This window comes from Hylobates moloch, unplaced genomic scaffold, assembly GCF_009828535.3.
Source record: "Hylobates moloch isolate HMO894 unplaced genomic scaffold, HMol_V3 SCAFFOLD_4, whole genome shotgun sequence".
NCBI classification, from domain to species: domain Eukaryota; kingdom Metazoa; phylum Chordata; class Mammalia; order Primates; family Hylobatidae; genus Hylobates; species Hylobates moloch.
The window spans coordinates 76088496-76107376 of NW_026652279.1; the positions used below are offsets into that span (position 1 = coordinate 76088496).

The 18881-nt window shown below is 37.0% G+C and overlaps 1 long non-coding RNA gene across 1 annotated transcript in view; it reads left to right on the plus strand.

Moving 5' to 3' along the window:
- LOC131383206 (uncharacterized) overlaps window positions 1-16426 on the plus strand; it is a 36402-nt gene extending 19976 nt beyond the window's left edge. Inside the window, exon 3 of the long non-coding RNA XR_009213031.1 lies at window positions 16373-16426. This is a non-coding gene — a long non-coding RNA (uncharacterized LOC131383206). The remainder of the gene's footprint in view (window positions 1-16372) is intronic.
- Window positions 16427-18881: the final 2455 nt, after the last annotated feature.

Genomic DNA, 18881 nt, shown 5'->3' on the forward strand with positions numbered 1-18881 from the left:
TGAAAAATTCTCTAAAATATTATAATAAATTATAATGATTATTAGTGATTTTTAATACAGTAGAAAAATCATAGGTCTCAAAACTACTTGTTGGACCTCACTGTAAACTAAATTAATTTTCCAGGTTTTTTTTTAACCAATACTCTTACTAAAAGTAATTAGTTTTTCATTTTCCTAAAAATAAAACTTCAGTTACGCTAAGTAAGACTTTACATGTATTAAAATCATTCTTCAATTTTTTTACAGTCAGTGAAAACTTCAGCTTGAATATATCTTTATGTAAAAGAGCTTCTGACTACATAACTGTATTTACTGGAATCCATAAATCTCTACTAACCTACAGAGAAGAGTAAGTAAAAGTATTTGGTCTATATTTTCTCTTTTCTCTCTTAATGTCTTACTATGAACATGTTTTTGTTGCTTTAGGTACACATACCTTTTAGAAAGGTTAGTTGAGATGTTTCCTAGTACACATACCTTAAATATTCTTCTGACATCATTGACTCAAATTAAGATACAAAAAGATAACAGCAAATTGAAACAACAGATTATCTGTATTTTGTAAAGAGAACTATGAAAAACTGCTCTTAGTTCAAAAAATCTAATCAAAATGAGATCGTAGAAGCTATAGCTTCTTGTGTGAAGCACATGCAAAAAGACTCAAGATTTCAACGTGACTGTAAGCTTATTATGATTCAGGTGTCATGTGCCTGTTTTTAAAAGCTAATACATCTGAAGACCTTATTAGATTTGAAAGGTGACTGAGGTTGGATGGAGGTTGAGGGTAGGGGAACCATATATTTAAAACAGTAGAAAGAAACTAGGGATATTTAGCTTAGAGGAGAGAAAATTCTAAGGGCAGGTATGGTGGCTATTTAAAAATAGTTGAAGAACTTAAATATGGAAGAAAGATTAAACTGCAGCAAATACTTTAGACTATTTTACACCTGAAGACTTTTCAACTCTAAGATTACATGATTTTGTGAACAATACTAACATTTTCAGAAAATGATGATTGTGTAACTTAATATTTAATTACCTGTTTTTCAAAAATTCCCATCACCAGTGACCCCAATGTTATCTGTGTTCACCAGCAGTGGGGAAAACATCTGAAAAGTGATGCTGAAGCAAAGAAATATAATTGGGCCTTGGGGATTTGGAAAGCTCAGTAGGGTTAGCCCTTTTTTAGAAATTGTGTTAAGTACAATCTTAGAATCCCCCAAATCTTGGTATATATATATATATATATATTCTCTTCATGGCTATTCCTGAGATCTAAAGGGTAGTATCTTGGGCTTATATCATTCAGTTGAAGGCTCTGAAGGATGGATGACAGGCCAATTCTTAAGCCTATTAAGTGAAAATTATGGTACTGCTGACTACAGACTCTAAAAGTCTCAGTAATTGCCACTGTGATTTAAGATCATCTCCAAATGCAACATTGTGAAACTCATTGCTATTGCAACAAGCAAAAGTGTAGCCTTTAAATACAGAAGACAATATTTACAGAGCTATATTTTTCCATTCATGATTTATTAATTGAATGATTGCTCAGTACCACCAGATTAGGCCTATTATAAATATTTACAATGGCCATGCATTTCCCTTAGCCCTCGTGTATGGGCATACGTTACCTTGGTGTTAATAACGTTCCTCAAAGGCCATTCCCGATGGCATACAACATAAGATTCAGTTGTTAGGGACAAATTCCAATGAACAATTAGCCACTTTTCATGAATTTAGAATATCAGAACAGACAGAAAGCTAAATATATGAAGTAAAATCATCATTTGAGTTAAGAGAATTCCTGAGACAGCGCTAAGGTTACATAGAAACAACAAAATTGTCTTTAAATAAACCACATAGGTAACATCATTGATTCTTCAGTTCAAAGAAATTATGATCCTTGGGGACTGGAGCAATAGATATAAATGCTGGTTTTCAGAGCATCAAAACTGTTTGCTTCAAAGAGGACAGCTTAAGGAGATGAGACAATTCTGAGCCCTGTCAAAGGACCTTTTGGCCTCTTAAGAAGTCGATGGAATCTGACATGCATTGCAAGGATTTGTAAAGTAGCTCCTTTGAGATTTATTTAACAAGAGTTTTTGACTGATGGTAGTTGTTCTAAGCCACCTATTTCCTTAAATCTTTAAGAATTTACTTATTTAAAAAAAGAAGAAAATAGAAAGACCTCCCCTGGAAAAAGGGTATTTATTTGATAACATATGGTATCAATGGCTCTGCTTTTCTGGAAACAAATCAAAGTAACAAACAAAAATAAAATAAACTGGAAAACACTATTACACTGCAGTAACAGCTGATTCAATTTGTTTTTGAGGGGACTTCAGGGGACAGCTACATAAGAAATTTGAAAAAAAAATATTTACAATAAAAGTAAGTGATAATTAAAGGCCAGTCTATGGTTGTAGTCTGATTTTAACTTTCCTGTCAATTTTCTTTCTGTTTTTAATAATGGAGAGCTTACACTTACCATTTAAATAGCCATCTGGAAAGTCAAATCAATAATGCTGTCCATTATTTTTTTTTCATTTCAAAAAAGTGAACTGACCTTGCCAAGTTTCTTCTCTAGACAGAAGTAAATGGCTTATTATAAAGAGGGGACATGTTTTCATCATGTGGGCAGTGGAGGCGGTGAACACCACTGACAGTTGTATTACATGGGAATTGTGTCCAGATCACACAACTGTGTATAGGTGCCCTCTGCTGGAAGGCACAAGTAGGACAATTTTAGGAAAGTAATTTTCTTTTTCTCTTTTCTTTTCTTTTCTCTTTTCTTTTCTTCTCTGTTCTCTTTTCTTCTCTTTTCTTTATTTTTTTTCGAGATGGAGTCTTGCTCTGCAGCCCAGGCTGGAGTGCAGTGGCATGATCTCAGCTCATTGCAACCTCTGCCTCCCCGGTTCAAGCAATTCTCCTGCCTCAGCCTCCTGAGTAGCTGGGATTACAGGTGCCTGCCACCATCCCTGGCTAATTTTTGTGTTTTTAGTAGAGACAGGATTTCACCATGTTGGCCAGGTTGATCTCAAACTCCTGACCTCAGGTGATCCGCCCGCTTTTGCCTCCCAAAGTGCTGGGATTACAGGCGTGAGCCACTGCGCCCAGCCGGGAAGCCATTTCTAAGCTGTGTTCTTTTCTACCCATGGCATTTGTCAAAGCAAATATGTACATAGCATCAACAGATTTCTGTTTTGTGCCTACTTTGTATAAATTCAGGTGTTGGAATCTATATGAAATAAAAGGAAACACAAGTCTTTGCCACTGTTTCAAAGAGGCAATAGTCAAAACTCATATCCTCTCCATTCCTGTGTCAGCTTAACTGGGAACAGGGGGAGACAGATAGCCGGGACACTGAGTAGGCTGCCTAATGCATACTCCTACTGCACTGTCTAATGTGGTAGCTACTATCTAGATTTAGGTATGGCAACTCAAATGTAAATTAATTAAGATTAAAAACAATTAAATTTTCCATTTTAATTCAATCACATTAACCACATTTCAACTGCCCAGGGACCACATGTGGCCTGTGGATATCATATTGAATAGTGTTGAGCTGGGATATGACCTTCATCACATCAACTTCCAACAGACAGCATTGCAGGATATCCTAGGATAACAGAAAGTGCAATGGCCTGAGTGTCAAAAGTCCAGGGTTTGAGTCAGGCTTATTATTATTTTATGTGACCTAGAACAAGTGACTTCCCCTTTCTTGAATTCAATTACCTTCTTTTCCAAATGAGGGTTTTGTTTGAAAACCCATGAGAAATATTACAGTAGTGATTCAAAAATGCCATAAGGGTTCCTTTACAGAATAGAGCCAAGAGTCACCTGGAGTCTCCTGAAAGTGTACTCCTGTTTTAAAAGTTTCTGGACACATAATTATATCCCAAACTGAAATTGGATTTTGGTTTCTTTCAAGGGTCAGACCCGTTTGACTTTCAGTAAGCAAATAAACACAACTTTTCAGTGTGGCTGCTGATAGAGTATTGCCCAATACATAAAAACATAGTGCTAAAGGATTTTTCATAATCTGTATTATCAGCCAATCTACCAGTGTCATTCGAACTGTAAATGTTAAGCTTGTTTTGGTAGCCATGGCTGACATGACAGTTTAAAAGAATGCTGGAGCTACATTTGTGATTTTATTGAGAATTGTTTTCACTAGGGAACTCTCAGCCTGTCGGATTAAAATGGTAAAGAGACCTTTTACTGCAAGAGCTCTGACAGTTATCCCCTTAGCAAAGTTTGCTTTTGTGATAATTACACCTATTCTTGTTTACCAAATGAATCACTTTTCAGTGCTGCTTTTAACCTTGACTGGTTTCCCTTTGATGCTTGCTCTTTGCTATGATGAGATGTTGAGAAACATGCTGCACATTTCACACTGCTCTTCTTCAAGTGATGTTTACTCTTGGTTTCCTTTAAAGCACGTTTCCAAGGTTCACTTGAGGGGGCAGTTAACTTGGGGGAGGATGTCAACAATATGTTTTTCATCTGCAAGAGGATAAATGACTGTGTGGCGGTTAGTTAGGAATAATGATACCGAATTTCTGTGCCTTCCTTGGACGCAATGAAGTATCAACAGACCCACTTGTGATCATGGGAGGAAAGGTTAAGAGAATTTAGAGACTGGTAGGTGAAGATGAGGCCAACGGTTCCTGTAAGTTAGCATGGGTTTGGTCAGGTACATTTCTTCATAGAGCAAGAAAAGTTACCACAAGGTAGAAGAATGTTGAGATGTTGAAATTATTGCTGGACTTCAGGTTCGCATTTTGTAGCACCAGTAATTTTAAGTATAAAACTTGTTAATTAATCAAACATTACAAGTTCCAAAACAGAATTTCTATAACAAACTCAAGAGCCTATCTGTATTTTTTTTGTGTTGGGGGAGGGTACTAAAAGACTGCTAAAAACCTCTTAATGACAGTGGTGGCAGTAGCAAAGAAGGCAGAAGAGAAATATCAGTGAGTATCAAGAAGTCTGGGTGGTATAGAAGTGGCCAAAACTGTGATACATGTGGCAACCTAGGAAATAACAACGGAAAGGGCAGGCATTACAAAAATCTACTAGAGCAGTAACATTGGTTTCAGAGGCTGTTGAGATCTGGAACAAAATTTGAAAGCAAAAGAAGCATGGGAGAGGAGAGTCATGTCCTAGTAATTTGATATTGCTACTCCAAGAAAAAATGTCTGGCTCACGCTTGCTATCCCAGCACTTTGGGAGGCCTAGGCGGCCAGGTTACCTGAGGTCAGTAATTCGAGACCAGCTTAGCCAACATGGCAAAATTCTGTCTCTACTAAAAATACAAAAAAATTAGCTGGGCGTGGTGGCAGGCACCTGTAATCCCAGCTACTCGGGAGGCTGAGGCACAAGAGAATCACTTGGGAGTCGTAGGTTGCAGTGAGCTGAGATTGCAGAACTGCACTCTAGCCTGGGCAACAGAACAACAGTCTGAAAAAAAAAAGTCATGAGGAAGCAAAGGCAAGTGTATGGCCATGAAGACACAAACATAGCATCGTGTCTGATAAACCTTCCTCATCTTTCATGCCACCCTGCCCTATTGCCTTATCTATTGTCTCCTGTTCACAGTCCAATTTTCAAGTCACCTTCTATTCCTTTTGCAATTTTTGGCTTCGATGTCAATCTTTATTGACACCTCTATTGTGTATTGTGACCTCTACCACACCCCTCTACTGAAGCCAATCTCATTGAAATCACAGTACACTATGTAGACAATGAAACTACACATAATGGGTTCTGAGAATTCATAATTTTTTAAACCACAATGATTAATTTTTCACCTTTAAAATACATAATTCATTTAGCTTTTGTGGTACTATGCTCCTCTCATTTTCCTACATTTTCACCTTCTTTGCAGGCTCATTCCCCTAGAGTGACTTCCTAATTGTGGGTATTTCAATTTAGGAATTATTTTCTCACTCCATACACTCTCATTGGACAATGGCATCTACTCTTGAGATCCAGACACCATCAATACACTTGTAATACCCAGATATATACTTGCAGGGCAAATTTTCCCTTTAGGCTTATAGAGCACATCTATAATTTGAATTCATTTTTTTCCTTTTTACCTTCTATTTATTCCTTTTCCATGATTTCCCATTTCATTAAGTTGCTTCATTCTTCCAGTTCCTCAAACAAACATACCTAAGGGTAATTGATGATTCCACCGAAGGCCTTAACTCCCTATCCACTAATGACAATCAATGAATTGCCAAGACCTATTGAATCTTCCATCTACAAGGCCACTTTCTTCTAACCCCATTTCTCTTGTCCTTGATCAGACTGGGTTTTTTTTTAATTTCTGTAATAGCTTCTAAATGTCTTACATACTATAGCATTTTGTATCTGCAATTCATCTACTATAAAGACAGTAATCTTTTAATAGCATATTCTGATTTAGACCATCCCTTCCTTAAGATTTCTCAGTAATTCTTTATTGCCATCAGGATCAAGTTCCAACTCCTTACAGTCACTAGCAAAACTGTTTGGGACCTTTGTCCTACTTGTATCTTCTTACCACATCCCCGGGAATGTTTCCCCTCAACTCAAAGTTTCGAATTCTGATTTCTTCTAGTTCTTTGAATTTTTACATCGTCTCTTACTTCACCACCTTCATACATGTTGTTTGTCTTTCACCATTACTTCATTCTTCTGAAGACCTCCCCACCTATCAGATCTTATCATAAATACTGTTTTCTTCAGGAGAGTCTTCCTGACCACCAGAATAGGTTAGGTCCCCTCAAGAGCAGCTTTCTGGAAAAATCTCCAACTTCTACTATCATACAAATAGGATTGTATTTAATTTCAATGGTATGTCTCTCTTACCAACTGTAAGTTCTATTAAAGCAAACTTTAATAGACTGTGCTTTAATAGAACTTACACTTTGTCAAGTTTACTTTACAATTTAGCTTTAATTAGCTATGCTTCAGAACTTTCCTTTGTCAATTTTACTTTGACAAGTGTCAATTCTCACTTTCACTTTGTCAACTTTATTCAATATTTTTTCCATAACTTGAGGCAAAGATTCACACATAAGAGGTATTTAAATTAATACATAAGATAAACATATACGTAGACATATGTATACTCATAAAAACACATAATTTTATTGTGTTAACAAATATCAATATTACTGTCCTATAGACTCATGTAAAGAGATAAAATCATGCCTAGATAGTTCTGGCATAACAATGTGTGTGTTATTGGATAATCTTTTTTTCTTCAAAATTGCATACTAAAAATAACATGGATTATTGGAAATAGAAATGGGCAGAGATTCAAAATCTATTTAACTTTGTTACTAGAGTTTTAACTAAAATATTAATTTGTATGTGGAAATATAACACAAATGACAAAGCAGGCAGCTCAGTGTGATTGGTGATGGCCACAGAGGATAATTTTTTTAAAATTGCCAGAACAATAGGTTGTATATTCTGGCTCGCGGGTACTGGGATGATGCAGAGCAAGTTGTGCTCTGAGCCAGCGGAGCTGCCATTTAGGGGTCACAGGATCAAGAGAAATGTGCCACAAGCTGGAGGCTGTGCAAAACTGGCAGCAAACATCCACGGGGAGAGCCCTGCACACAGGTACTCATTTTTACTCTCGTGAAGTACAGCTGAAAGTGCTTCTATCAGTATAGCAGCTGAACTAAGGAGTTTTTCCTCTTCTGATGAAACTTACAATTGTACTCTGGCTATTCTGGCTCCTTTCCCTAGAAAAACCTGCATGTGAACTTCCATTATTTTCTAGTCTTGATTATGTATAAGGTAATCAGTGTTAGAGAAGTGTACATGTGGGAGCAGAACAGATCGTATTTGCTCACTTGGCAAGTGGTACTGGAATTGCATTCCCTACATGACTACCAATTTCCACAGTCACATTTAGAAGGGAAAATAAGAAGTCAAAAGTTAATAAAGTGTTAACCTTTTCTCACTCACAGGGCAGGAATATGTGCTTCAGTACGAGTATACATAAAAGTGTTTTAGAAGTTAAGTTTGTGTGTGTGTGTGTGAGAGAGAGAGAGAGACAGAGAGAGAATGAGAGAGAGAGAGAGAGATAAGAGAGGGAGAGAAAGAGAGGCTGAATGAGTCTGCATTTAATAAAGATGGTGAATCACTGAGTAGCTGAGTATTGTGGAATAAGGGATTTATTATAGGAAAAAGACCGGACCCAACCACAGGAGGAAGGGAAGGTCTGAAAAGGGAAGATGTAGAATCAGAAAAACGTCAATTCCTAAGGCTTCTGAATCACTGATGTGGGTGGCAAATTATAACTTGTAAAAGGATCTGGAAAAGCAGGTCCCTCCAGCTAATGCTGTGCACCGTGGAGGAGAGCTGGCGAAGCGGGCGGCCTTTATGTATCATGAGGGATTGGAGATCCCATCAGCAGAGCCAGCAGCTGGGAAAAAGCTAACTGTGGAACAGGGAGATCAAGGATAAGGTGGAGCCTGCCAGCACTTCTGTGTCTGTTTATTCTCATATCCTACTGACATGATCTTTGGAGAAGAATGACTGTATCTTTCCTTTGCCTTCCAAATGATGAATAGAATTCTCTTGTGGCAAATTGTAACTTGGAGTCATACAGGCAAGAAGATTCTTGAAAAGGGGATATAGTCACTACTTAGACAAGCTGACACTTCAAATATATCTCAGTAGTTTAGCCTGCAGAGGGAGGCAAGTGCAAAATTATGGAGTGCTTCTAAGGCCAGAACTCAGAAGTAGCATTGTGTTCTGGACAGTACCTTTCTACCATCTTTGTTTTTGTAAGATAATTTTTGTAACAATAGAAGTAGCATTGTGTGCTGGACAGTACCTTTCTACCATCTTTGTTTTTGTAAGATAATTTTTGTAACAATAGAAGTAGCATTGTGTGCTGGACAGTACCTTTCTACCGTCTTTGTTTTTGTAAGATAATTTTTGTAACAATAGAATGGACTGGATTGGAGAATGCCTGGGAGTTTTGGAGTCCAGTAATGAACTCCAGCACACCCTGGAGACCCTTCTTTGTAGGATGTTATAAAGAACTGAGCTATGAGCATGCCATTGGAAGGAAAGAAGGAAAAAAATCTATTTTTTAAAAAATAAATTTTTATAGAAAATTTTGGTGAAACCAGTTGGATTCTGTCTAAGTGTCACAAAGTCCCAAATAACTAAGGATGAAAGTAAGTTCTGATAGCTCTGTTCCCATGTGGCCCATATATCTCTGGGTCTTTTTTCTTGCAGATCTTTCTTCCTAGAACATTTTTCCAGATATTTGAATGTCTCATTTCACCCAAGTCTGGGCTCAAATATCACATCACCAGGGAGTATGTTAAAACAGTGTATTGGTGTATGTTCTCTTTTCTTATCCAATATTATATTTTTTTCATAACATTCATTACCATAATACCTTAAATATTGTTTTTTTAAATTTATTCTAGTGTCTGTGTTCTTCATAAGCATGTACTCCATGAGGGCTGATATGTGTATTACTTTGTTTATTATGTATCCATGCTCCTTGAATAGAGAATAAATAGTCCATATGGGCTTGGCTATGAAAGGTGTGGGAACATGAGTAACAGCCTTTAAAATAAGGTCAGACTGGAAAATGCTGTAGTTGGAAGCATTGACCTGACAGTGGAGGTAGGAGTGTACCCTTTCTAATGGGATTGCTTTTTGATATTCATACATTAGAGGTCAACTTTGCTGAGCTTCTTAGAAATAGTGATATATAGTGAATGTTTCTGTCTGGACAATGGATGACCACATGTATTTATTTATATGCCTGACTGTGAGAATGACAGAGACCAGCCAAGTTCAATTCCAACTGAATGCTTAGAGGATCTAGAAATTCACCTAGTCATTGTCCTAAATTGGTGGAGCACTAAAGTATGTTCAATCTCTACCCACCAGGGATAGACTTCTAACTCCTTGCCAGGTACTAGCTTAACTGGAGCTGATGGTGCTGGTAGAGAATCTCCCACACATACTGTTGGGCAGGGTTGGAGCAGTTGGGAAATGACAAAATGGCACGAGGTGAAAAGTTAGAATTATTCTGTGATCATTCTGTACCTAGGTTTTCACCTGTCAATCAGTTCCATGCTTTCAGATAGAAGGCCATAACTGCATACTGCTGTGTGTTCTACATAGTTAGACAACAGGATTTGGCTTGTGGATGTGGAATTCAGGTACTACTGATGTACTGAATGGAGGTTTGGAAACATTTACTGGGCAGAAGAAGGAAATGGAATCCAATGAAAGATGACATGTTGCAGAACAAATTGGGAGGATTCTCAAAGAAGCCTCAGAATTTTCGTTGGTAGTTAAACCTGAAAATAACATGAAATAGCAGTAGTGTATGTGTTCCTTTCCAGGGTCAGGGACTTGGAATGGGATTGCTTGCTCTAAACAGGAGATTGCCCTGGGCACTGAAAGCCAAATGGAAAAAGAAAAAAGATCCCTTGGCTAGAATGCTAAGAGGACCTAATCAAATGCCAGCTTTGGATGCCCTGAGTTAAGAGTCACAAATCAGTGTTGGGCAGTATTGATCAGAATGAAAAGTGTTTGAGCATGAATAAAGGCATCAAGGTGATAGATGTGAACAAAACTCTGGAGTGTGTCGGCTGTATGTGTTCATGTGCTGGCTAGTGTGTGATGTTTTGGTGGGTATGTGTGTATTTGCGTGAATTGTTTTAAGACTCAAGAAAAGCCTGTAACTCTTTAGTGTAGGCTATGAATTCAGCTATGTTGCAGAATGCTGTTTAGTATATTACTTATCTTTCAGAAAACATAGCCTAGTGCTGCAGAATTGTATCTATGTTAAGGTACATTACTTGATTCATCACAAAAAAGTTACATATGCATGCATGTATGAATGTATATGTATATATATTTACATGTGTATGTGTCCATAAGGAACGTGAACCTCAGAGGAGTCCAGGCTTTGAAGAAGGCTCCATTGGTCCTAATATTCTCTGCATCTCCTCTCAAACTGAAGGTGCTTCATGTCTCCAGGATTCCTTTGAGGTTATAATGATGAGCCACAGTAGCTTTAGAAGTTCATTTATAGGTGTCAGAACCAGGGCCCTGAGAATGATAATAAGCAAAGTTTTCTGACCAGATAACTATGCTGGTATGTTCATTAGTCTTCTAGGGAGCTGGTAAATTTTTATGATCAAGATGTGTATCAGTTCTGCTCTCCTGTTTAATTATAGAGACAAGAAATAGGCAGACACACTGATGCAGCATTCGAGTTTGGGGAAAAAAAGAAGGGAAACTATTACAGACGTCTGGATGGTGTCCTCAATTCCCCCTTTAGCTATTGAATCTCAGCTGTCTGCAATCAAGAACTGAGTCACAAAATGGCGTGCATTGTGTTGCTATTTCGGTTTGACAGACAGTCTTTCAGCATGAAAATTGTGAACAATTCACCAGGTTTTAAAATTTCTATAAAAATATTTAAATGCTGCTAAAACTTTAGCTATAAGATAACTAAGTACAAGTCTATGAAAATATTTTAATAATTGTGTGAATATTCAGTAAAACCTCATTAAGTTGAAAAGTGAGATACACACTTTCCTACCACAAGCATATTTTAAAGTAACTGTATTCAGATAAACCAATAATTTTATCAAATTACTGGTTTAGGGCAATTACTTTGCATAATATACAATTTGAAAAAAAGATTCCTGATTAATTAGGCATTTCTGAAAACAGCAGGTATTTTGAACCACTTACTTTGCTGAAAAGTTTTACTGAGTTCTCATTTTCCTAACTGATACAAATATTCAAATCTGCAACTGTTTATGCTTACCAGTGTGCATGTTTGCGTAGGGTCTCATCTCTGTATTTGTATACTTCTCTCTTTGGTGCACACAGGTATGCAATACATTTTGGTTGGGTGCACAGGAATATTTATCACAGTCGATTATTTTTGTCAGTTTTAGAATGTCCCTGTCTCTCCTCTTGTAAGAGTAATTCGGGGAAAATGCAAGAAAGGAAGCCAAAGACGTTGTGGAATGCAGGCTCCTTCCCCATCATGTCACTCAAATACAATGTTTCATTTATAAAACATATTTTAAAAGATTATGAATGCTATTTAAAAGAACACTAAAGGCCGGGCACAGTGACTCACTCTTGTAATTCCAGCACTTTGGGAGGCTGAGATGGGCAGATTACTTGAGCTCAGGAGTTTGAGACCAGCCTGGCCAACATGGCAAGATCCTGTGTCTACTAAAAATACAAAAAAAAAAAAAAAAAAAAAGCCAAACATGGTGGTGTGTGCCTGTGGTCCCCACTACTTGAGAGGCTGAAGTAGGAAGATCTCTTGAGCCCAGTAGGTGGAGGTTGCAGTGAGCCAATATCGCACCACTGCACTCCAGCCTGGGTGACAGAGCAAGAATACATATATATATATATATATGTTTGTACATGTATAGCAATCAACCAAACAATAGCAACAAAACACTAAAGTGACATGCTGACTCCTTGGAAAGGTGGTAAGCTCTTTAGGCTTCCCAATCAGAGAAGGAAGATAAAAAGAGTAATTTAACATCATTCTAATCTGCCCCAATGGAATTTGCAGTGATTTTCTTTCCATTTTTTCTCATTGTTTTTCAATCTGATCACTAATAGGTAGCTGAAATGGAGTCACGTAATGGTTTTTGCTTTTTAAGAATTCCAAACTCACAGTTTGAAAATTATAGTTCTTGCATTTGAAGTTTTTCTTCCTCATGCTTGGCCTGCCTGGTGGCTTTTTTTTTTTTTTTTTTTTGGTTTGTGTTCTCTTTCATCTACCCAAAAGCAGTTGAAATAAATCAAAAATTGTCTCACTCAGGAATTGTTTACAGTAAATAAATGAAAAAAAAAACAAGACTAATAATTAGGCAACTCATTGAGCAGGCTGTTGAACCAGCTAAAGTGGGAAAGAAATTATTCAAGTTCTAAACCTTTCTACTTGCAAATTAGCCAAAATCAATTGCATTTTAAGCATTGCATCACCTTGATTGATTTTTAAAATGGATAGCACTTTGCTGTTCACATTTATGGTGAGCCGTGAAGGACTTGGCAATGGGCATCTTTTCTACCGTGTTCTGCATTAAACTCTTTAAATAGCTTCTGCTTCTTAATGTTGAATGAACTTTACTGCAGACTGAGTCTGAGGGTTTTTTTTTTTTTTAAGGTTGAAATACATTCTTCAGACTTTACTTTTTGCGTGTAGCATTCTTCTTCCTCAGAATACCCAAGAGTTTCTAACTAATTTCTTTCAGCCACAGGAAATATTTCTATAATTTTAGGGTTAAAATGGAGAACTATAGGATGAAAATATAATACAAGAAAATGAATTAAACCCTAAAATTTATTATTATATGTGGGTAAAAGTAGAGGGGAAAATCACTGGTTTTGAAATTAAAAGATGAAAATTGTGAACACTTTGCATGGAGACCCTATTCGTGAACTTGGACAAGCTTCAGTGCCCTCTCTCTGCCATCTTCTTTCATTATTATTTTTCCTCAAGGCATTGTTTTGAAGATTAAATAAGAAAATGTGAACTAGCTTGAGAGTACAGTCAGCACTTGAACAGCATGGGTTGGAACTGTGAGAGTCCACTTATACACAAATTGTTTTCAAACAAACTCTGATCTAAAATACAAAATTTGTAGGATCTAAAACTCGTGTATGCAGAGGGCCGACTTTTCACATATGAAGGTTCTGCAGGGCCAGCTGCAGGACTTGAATGTGCCTGGATTTGGGTATAAACAGGTAGTCCTGGAACCAATACACCAAGTATACTGAGGGACAATTGTTATAGGCACAAAAATGTCAATCGATAAATTTTGTTCTTTTTCCTGAAATGCAAACCAGGACACTTATAAAACTAAATGAATAATTAATTTTACATTTAGTGTCTCTGTGCTTTTCTCTTTTACCTTTTCCTACTTCTTCCGTATACTCAATTTGTTAAGAAATCATGGAATTTATCTCTAGCTACAGGCATTCCTCATTTGATTGCCCTTAGCTTTAGTGAACTTCACAGGTATTGGTTTTTTTTTCTTCTCAATTCAAAGTTTGTGGCGATCTTGCGTGGAGCAAGTCTATTGGCGCCATTTTTCCAACAGCAGGTCATGCGCTCACTTCATGTCTCTGGGTCACCTTTTGATAATTCTTTCAATATTTCAGACTTTTTATTATTATTTCATCTGTTATAGTGATCTGTGGTCATGATTTTTTTCACTTGCTAACTAATGAATTTATTTATTAAGTAATTATACAGTAATTTACCTCTCAATCATTTCCTCGTCTCCACAATCACTTTCAATAATTTACTGACATGAATTTGATGTGGTCAGTGATGTCCCATGTTACTACTGTAATTGTTTTGCAGCACTGCACCGAAAACCACTCCTATAAGACGGATAACTTAATGAATAAATGTGTGTGTTCTCGCTGCTCCACTGACTGCCTCTTCTACCCTCTCTCTCCTTCTCCTCAGACTTCCCTATTCCCTGAAACACAACAATATTGAAATTAGGCCAATTCGTATAACCCTACAATAGCCTCTAAGTATTTATGTGAAACAGAATCACATGTCTCTCACTTTAAATCAAATGCTAGAAATGATTAAGCTTAGTAAGAAAGGCATGTTGAAAGCTGAGATAGGCAAAAAGCTAGGCGTTTTAAGCCAGTCAGCCAAGTTGGGAATGCAAAGGAAAAGTTCTTAAAGGAAATGAAAAGTGCCACTCCAGTGAAGAGACAAATGATAAGAATGTGAAACAGTCTTGTTGCTGATAGAGAAAAAGTTTTAGTGCTGTGGATAGATCAAACTGACCACAACATTCCTTACACCAAAGCATAATCCAGAGCCAGGCCTTAACTCTCTTTAATTCTATGAAGGCTGAGAGAAATAAAGAAGCTACAGAAGAAAAGTTTGAAGTTAGCTGAGGTTAGTTCATGAGATCTAAGGGAAGAAGCCAACTTCATAATGTAAAAGTGCGAAGTGAAACTGCATGTGCTGATTTGGAAGCTGTAGAAAGCTATCCAGAAGATCTAGCTAAGATAATCGATGAAGTGGCTTCACTGAACAACAGATTTTCAGTGTAGATGAAATAACCATATATTGCAAGAAGATGCCACCTAGAATTTTCATAGCTAAAGAGGAGAAGTCAATGCCTGGCTTCAAAGGTTCAAAGAACAGGCTGACTGTCTTGTTAGGGGTTAAAACAGTTGGTGACTGTAAGTTGAAGCCGATGCTCACTTACCATTCTGAAAATTTAAGGGCTTTTAAGAATTATGGTAAATCTATTCTGCCTAAGCTCTATAAATGGAACAACAAAACCTGCATGGCAGAACATCTGTTTTACAGCATGGTTTAGTAACTATCGTAGTCCACTGTTGAGATCTACTGAAAAAAAATTTTTTCTTTAAAAATATTGTCACTCATTGACAATGTACCTGGTCACCCAGGAGTCTGGAGTTGTACAAGGAGAATAATGTTTTTATGCCTTCTTGCATTCCTGCAGCCCATTAATTAGGTCTAATTTTGACTTTAAAGTTTATTTATATTTATTTATTTATTTATTTTTTGAGATGGAGTCTCGCTCTGTCCCCAGTCTGGAGTGCAGTGGCGTGATCTCGACTCACTGCAAGCTCAGCCTCCCGGGTTCATGCCATTGTCCTGCCTCAGCCTCCCAAGTAGCTAGGACTACAGGCACCCGCCACCACGCCTGGCTAATTTTTTTTTTTTTTTTTTTTTTTTAGTAGAGACGGGGTTTCACCGAGTTAGCCAGGGTGGTCTCGATCTCCTGACCTCGTGATCCACCTGCCTTGGCCTCCCAAAGTACTGGGATTACAGGTGTGAGCCACTGCGCCCGGCCTAAAGTTTATTTTTTAAGGAATACATTTTGTAAGGCTACAGCTACCACAGACAGTGATTCCTTTGCAACTGGGCAAAGTAAATTGAAAACCTTTGAATTCACCATGTTAGATGCCATTAAGAATACTTGTCATTCATGGAAGGAGGTAAAAACAAAACAAAATAAAACAAAACAAAATCAAACAAAACCAAACCAAACCTGACTTGCCTCTTATGGACGAGCAAATAAATGGTTTCTTGAGATGTAATCTCTTCTTGGTGAAGATACTATGAACATTGTTGAACTTACAACAAATAATTTAGTATATTACATACATGTAGTTGACAAAGTAGTCGCAGAATTTGAGAGGATGGATTCCAATTATTGAAAGAAGTTCTACAATGGGCAAAATGCTATCAAACAGTATTACATGCCACAGACAAATATTTAATGAAATGAAGACTCAATCAATGCCACTAACTTCATTGTTGTCTTATTTTTAGAAACTGCCACAGCCACCCCAACCTCTGGCACCACCACTCTGATCAGTCAGCAGCCATCAATATCTAGTCAAGACCCTCCACTAGCAAAGAGATTATGATTCTTTGAGGAGTTATTATGACTCTCTGAAGGCTCAGATGATCATGAATAGCTTTTAGAAATAAAGTACTTTTAAATTCAGGTATGTATATTGTTTTTTAGACATAATGCTATTGGATACTTAATAGACTACATTACAGTGTAAAAATAACTTTTATGTGCTCTGGGGAACTAAAACATTTGTGTGACTTGCTTTATTGTAATATGCACTTTATTGCAGTGGTCTGGAGCCAAACCTGCAATTTGTGCCTGTATACTGCCATGGATCTGTATTGAAAACAAAAGCTAGTGATTATACGTGAAATAAGTGGTAATTACTGTAGTTATAATTGATAGGAATGATATGACGATATAGACTAGGAGAACAAATATTTTGTGGTTTTGGCCATGTAAAATACTTAAATATATGTTGATTTACCAGAATTAGGGATGTTTGTAGAGTTAAGGACATTTGTGTCTATTTTTGCTAGAATGTTTCATGAATAACATACATTTTGTACAAATAAAAGTGGGGGAAAAGTTAGCTGAGTTACAGTTTAAGTTTGTAATATCATTTCTAATGATTAGTCACTTATAAATATTGATAATCCAGCTTATTTTTAAAAGCACTCTCTTGGTTGAGCTAGAATTTTAATTTGCAAAAATTGGCTGGAAACAAACATTGGTAATTAGTTTCTAGTTTGCATAAGCCTTTCTTCACAAATATTTGCTTTTTTAAATAGTTAGCAGTGGGTGTTTGCATATGTACAAGGATTTGTGGGCAGTAACGGTGAAACTTGTTATGACTTTCGTAACTGTCATCATGTATTTTACACGGGCTTCACATTTGATAAGACCTACTTACTTCTTCACATCGCATAGTAATCCAAATTTGACATTTTTGAGAGCCAGTTAATTTTCTTTAAGAAAATATGTTCTCACCAGATTTTATATGTCCCAAGAAGCGCCTTTTTTTTTCTTGCCATCTTACCTTGTAAAGAAGAAAGTTTCAGTTGCAGATGAAACTTTGAATAAGGATTTTTTTCTGCACAGTCATTCCTATTAATGTATTAATATAAATAATGCCAATTGGAAATGGCTTCGCTTTTAAAGGCAGAGGTAAAAAATTCTTTTTAAAGTCTAGGGGTGAGGCCCTAATCAGCACTTTAAAACTAAGCACGTTGGTTGATTTTGACTAGCTCAGACGATCTCACTTCCACGCAAATCAATCTGTATAACAAGATTGTTCCAAATTAGCCTATTTAACACAGGGGACTTGTACCAGAAGGAAAAATTAGAACTTATATTGCTATACAATTTTATTTTATCATTATTTATTGATGTTACAGGAAAGGGACCCAGATCCAGATCCCAAGAGAGGCTTCTTGGATCTCATGCAAGAAAGAATTCAGGGCGAGTCCATAGAGTAAACTGAAAATAAGTTTATTAGGAAAATAAAGGAATAAGAAAATGGCTACTCCGTAGACAGAACAGCCCCAAGGGCTGCTGGCTGCCCATTTTAATGGTTATTTTTTCAAGTATGCTATAAACAAGTGATAGATTATTCATGCCTTCCTCTTTTAGACCATATAGGGTAACTTCCTGACGTTTCCATGGCATTCGTAAACCTTCATGGCATTGGTGGGAGTGTAGCAGTGAGGACAACCAGAGGTCACTCTCGTGGCCATCTTGGTTTTGGTGGGTTTGTGCCGGCTTCTTTACTGCAACCTGTTTTATCAGCAAGGTCTTTTTGACCATGTATCTTGTGCCATCCTCCTAACTCATCCTGTGGCTTAGAATGCCTTAACTGTCTGGGAATGCAGCCCAGTATGTCTCAGCCTCATTTTACCCTGCCCCTATTCAAGATGGAGTTGCTCTTGAATGTTCAAATGCCACTGACATTGACATCTTTAAATCTGTATCTGTTTATAAAAATATATTAAGACTGTTGCATTTATGCAATTTATTTAAAAACTAAATGAGTATTTGTGGTTGTGATGTTTTATAACTGACAGATATTCAAAATTAGAAAAATCAAAAGGTCTGATCCAGAGTTTCTCTCCTGAATTTCTTTATAACGCGTCTCTGGAGTACTTTTTGGTGTACAGAAATCCTCCATCAGACAGCTCAAGCTGGGTTCAGGTATTTTATATTCTTCCCCTTCAAAAAGGTCTGATATAAAAATAGTGTGAAAGCAAAGGTGATAGTGGGGTGAAATAGGTTTTTCCAGTAGTATTTTTGTCTAAACACCCCATGTACATACAGTCTTTTCTACTGAGCATATCTGTGTTTCATCAAATCATCCAAGCTTATACTTTTGCCTCAATAGCCACCATGTGTCCTAGAAATCGGGGTTGATAAGGTCAGAGGAGCATAATGGGGAGAATACTTACAGTTTGATTGCTGACATTTGTTTGTTATATTTTGGCTAGC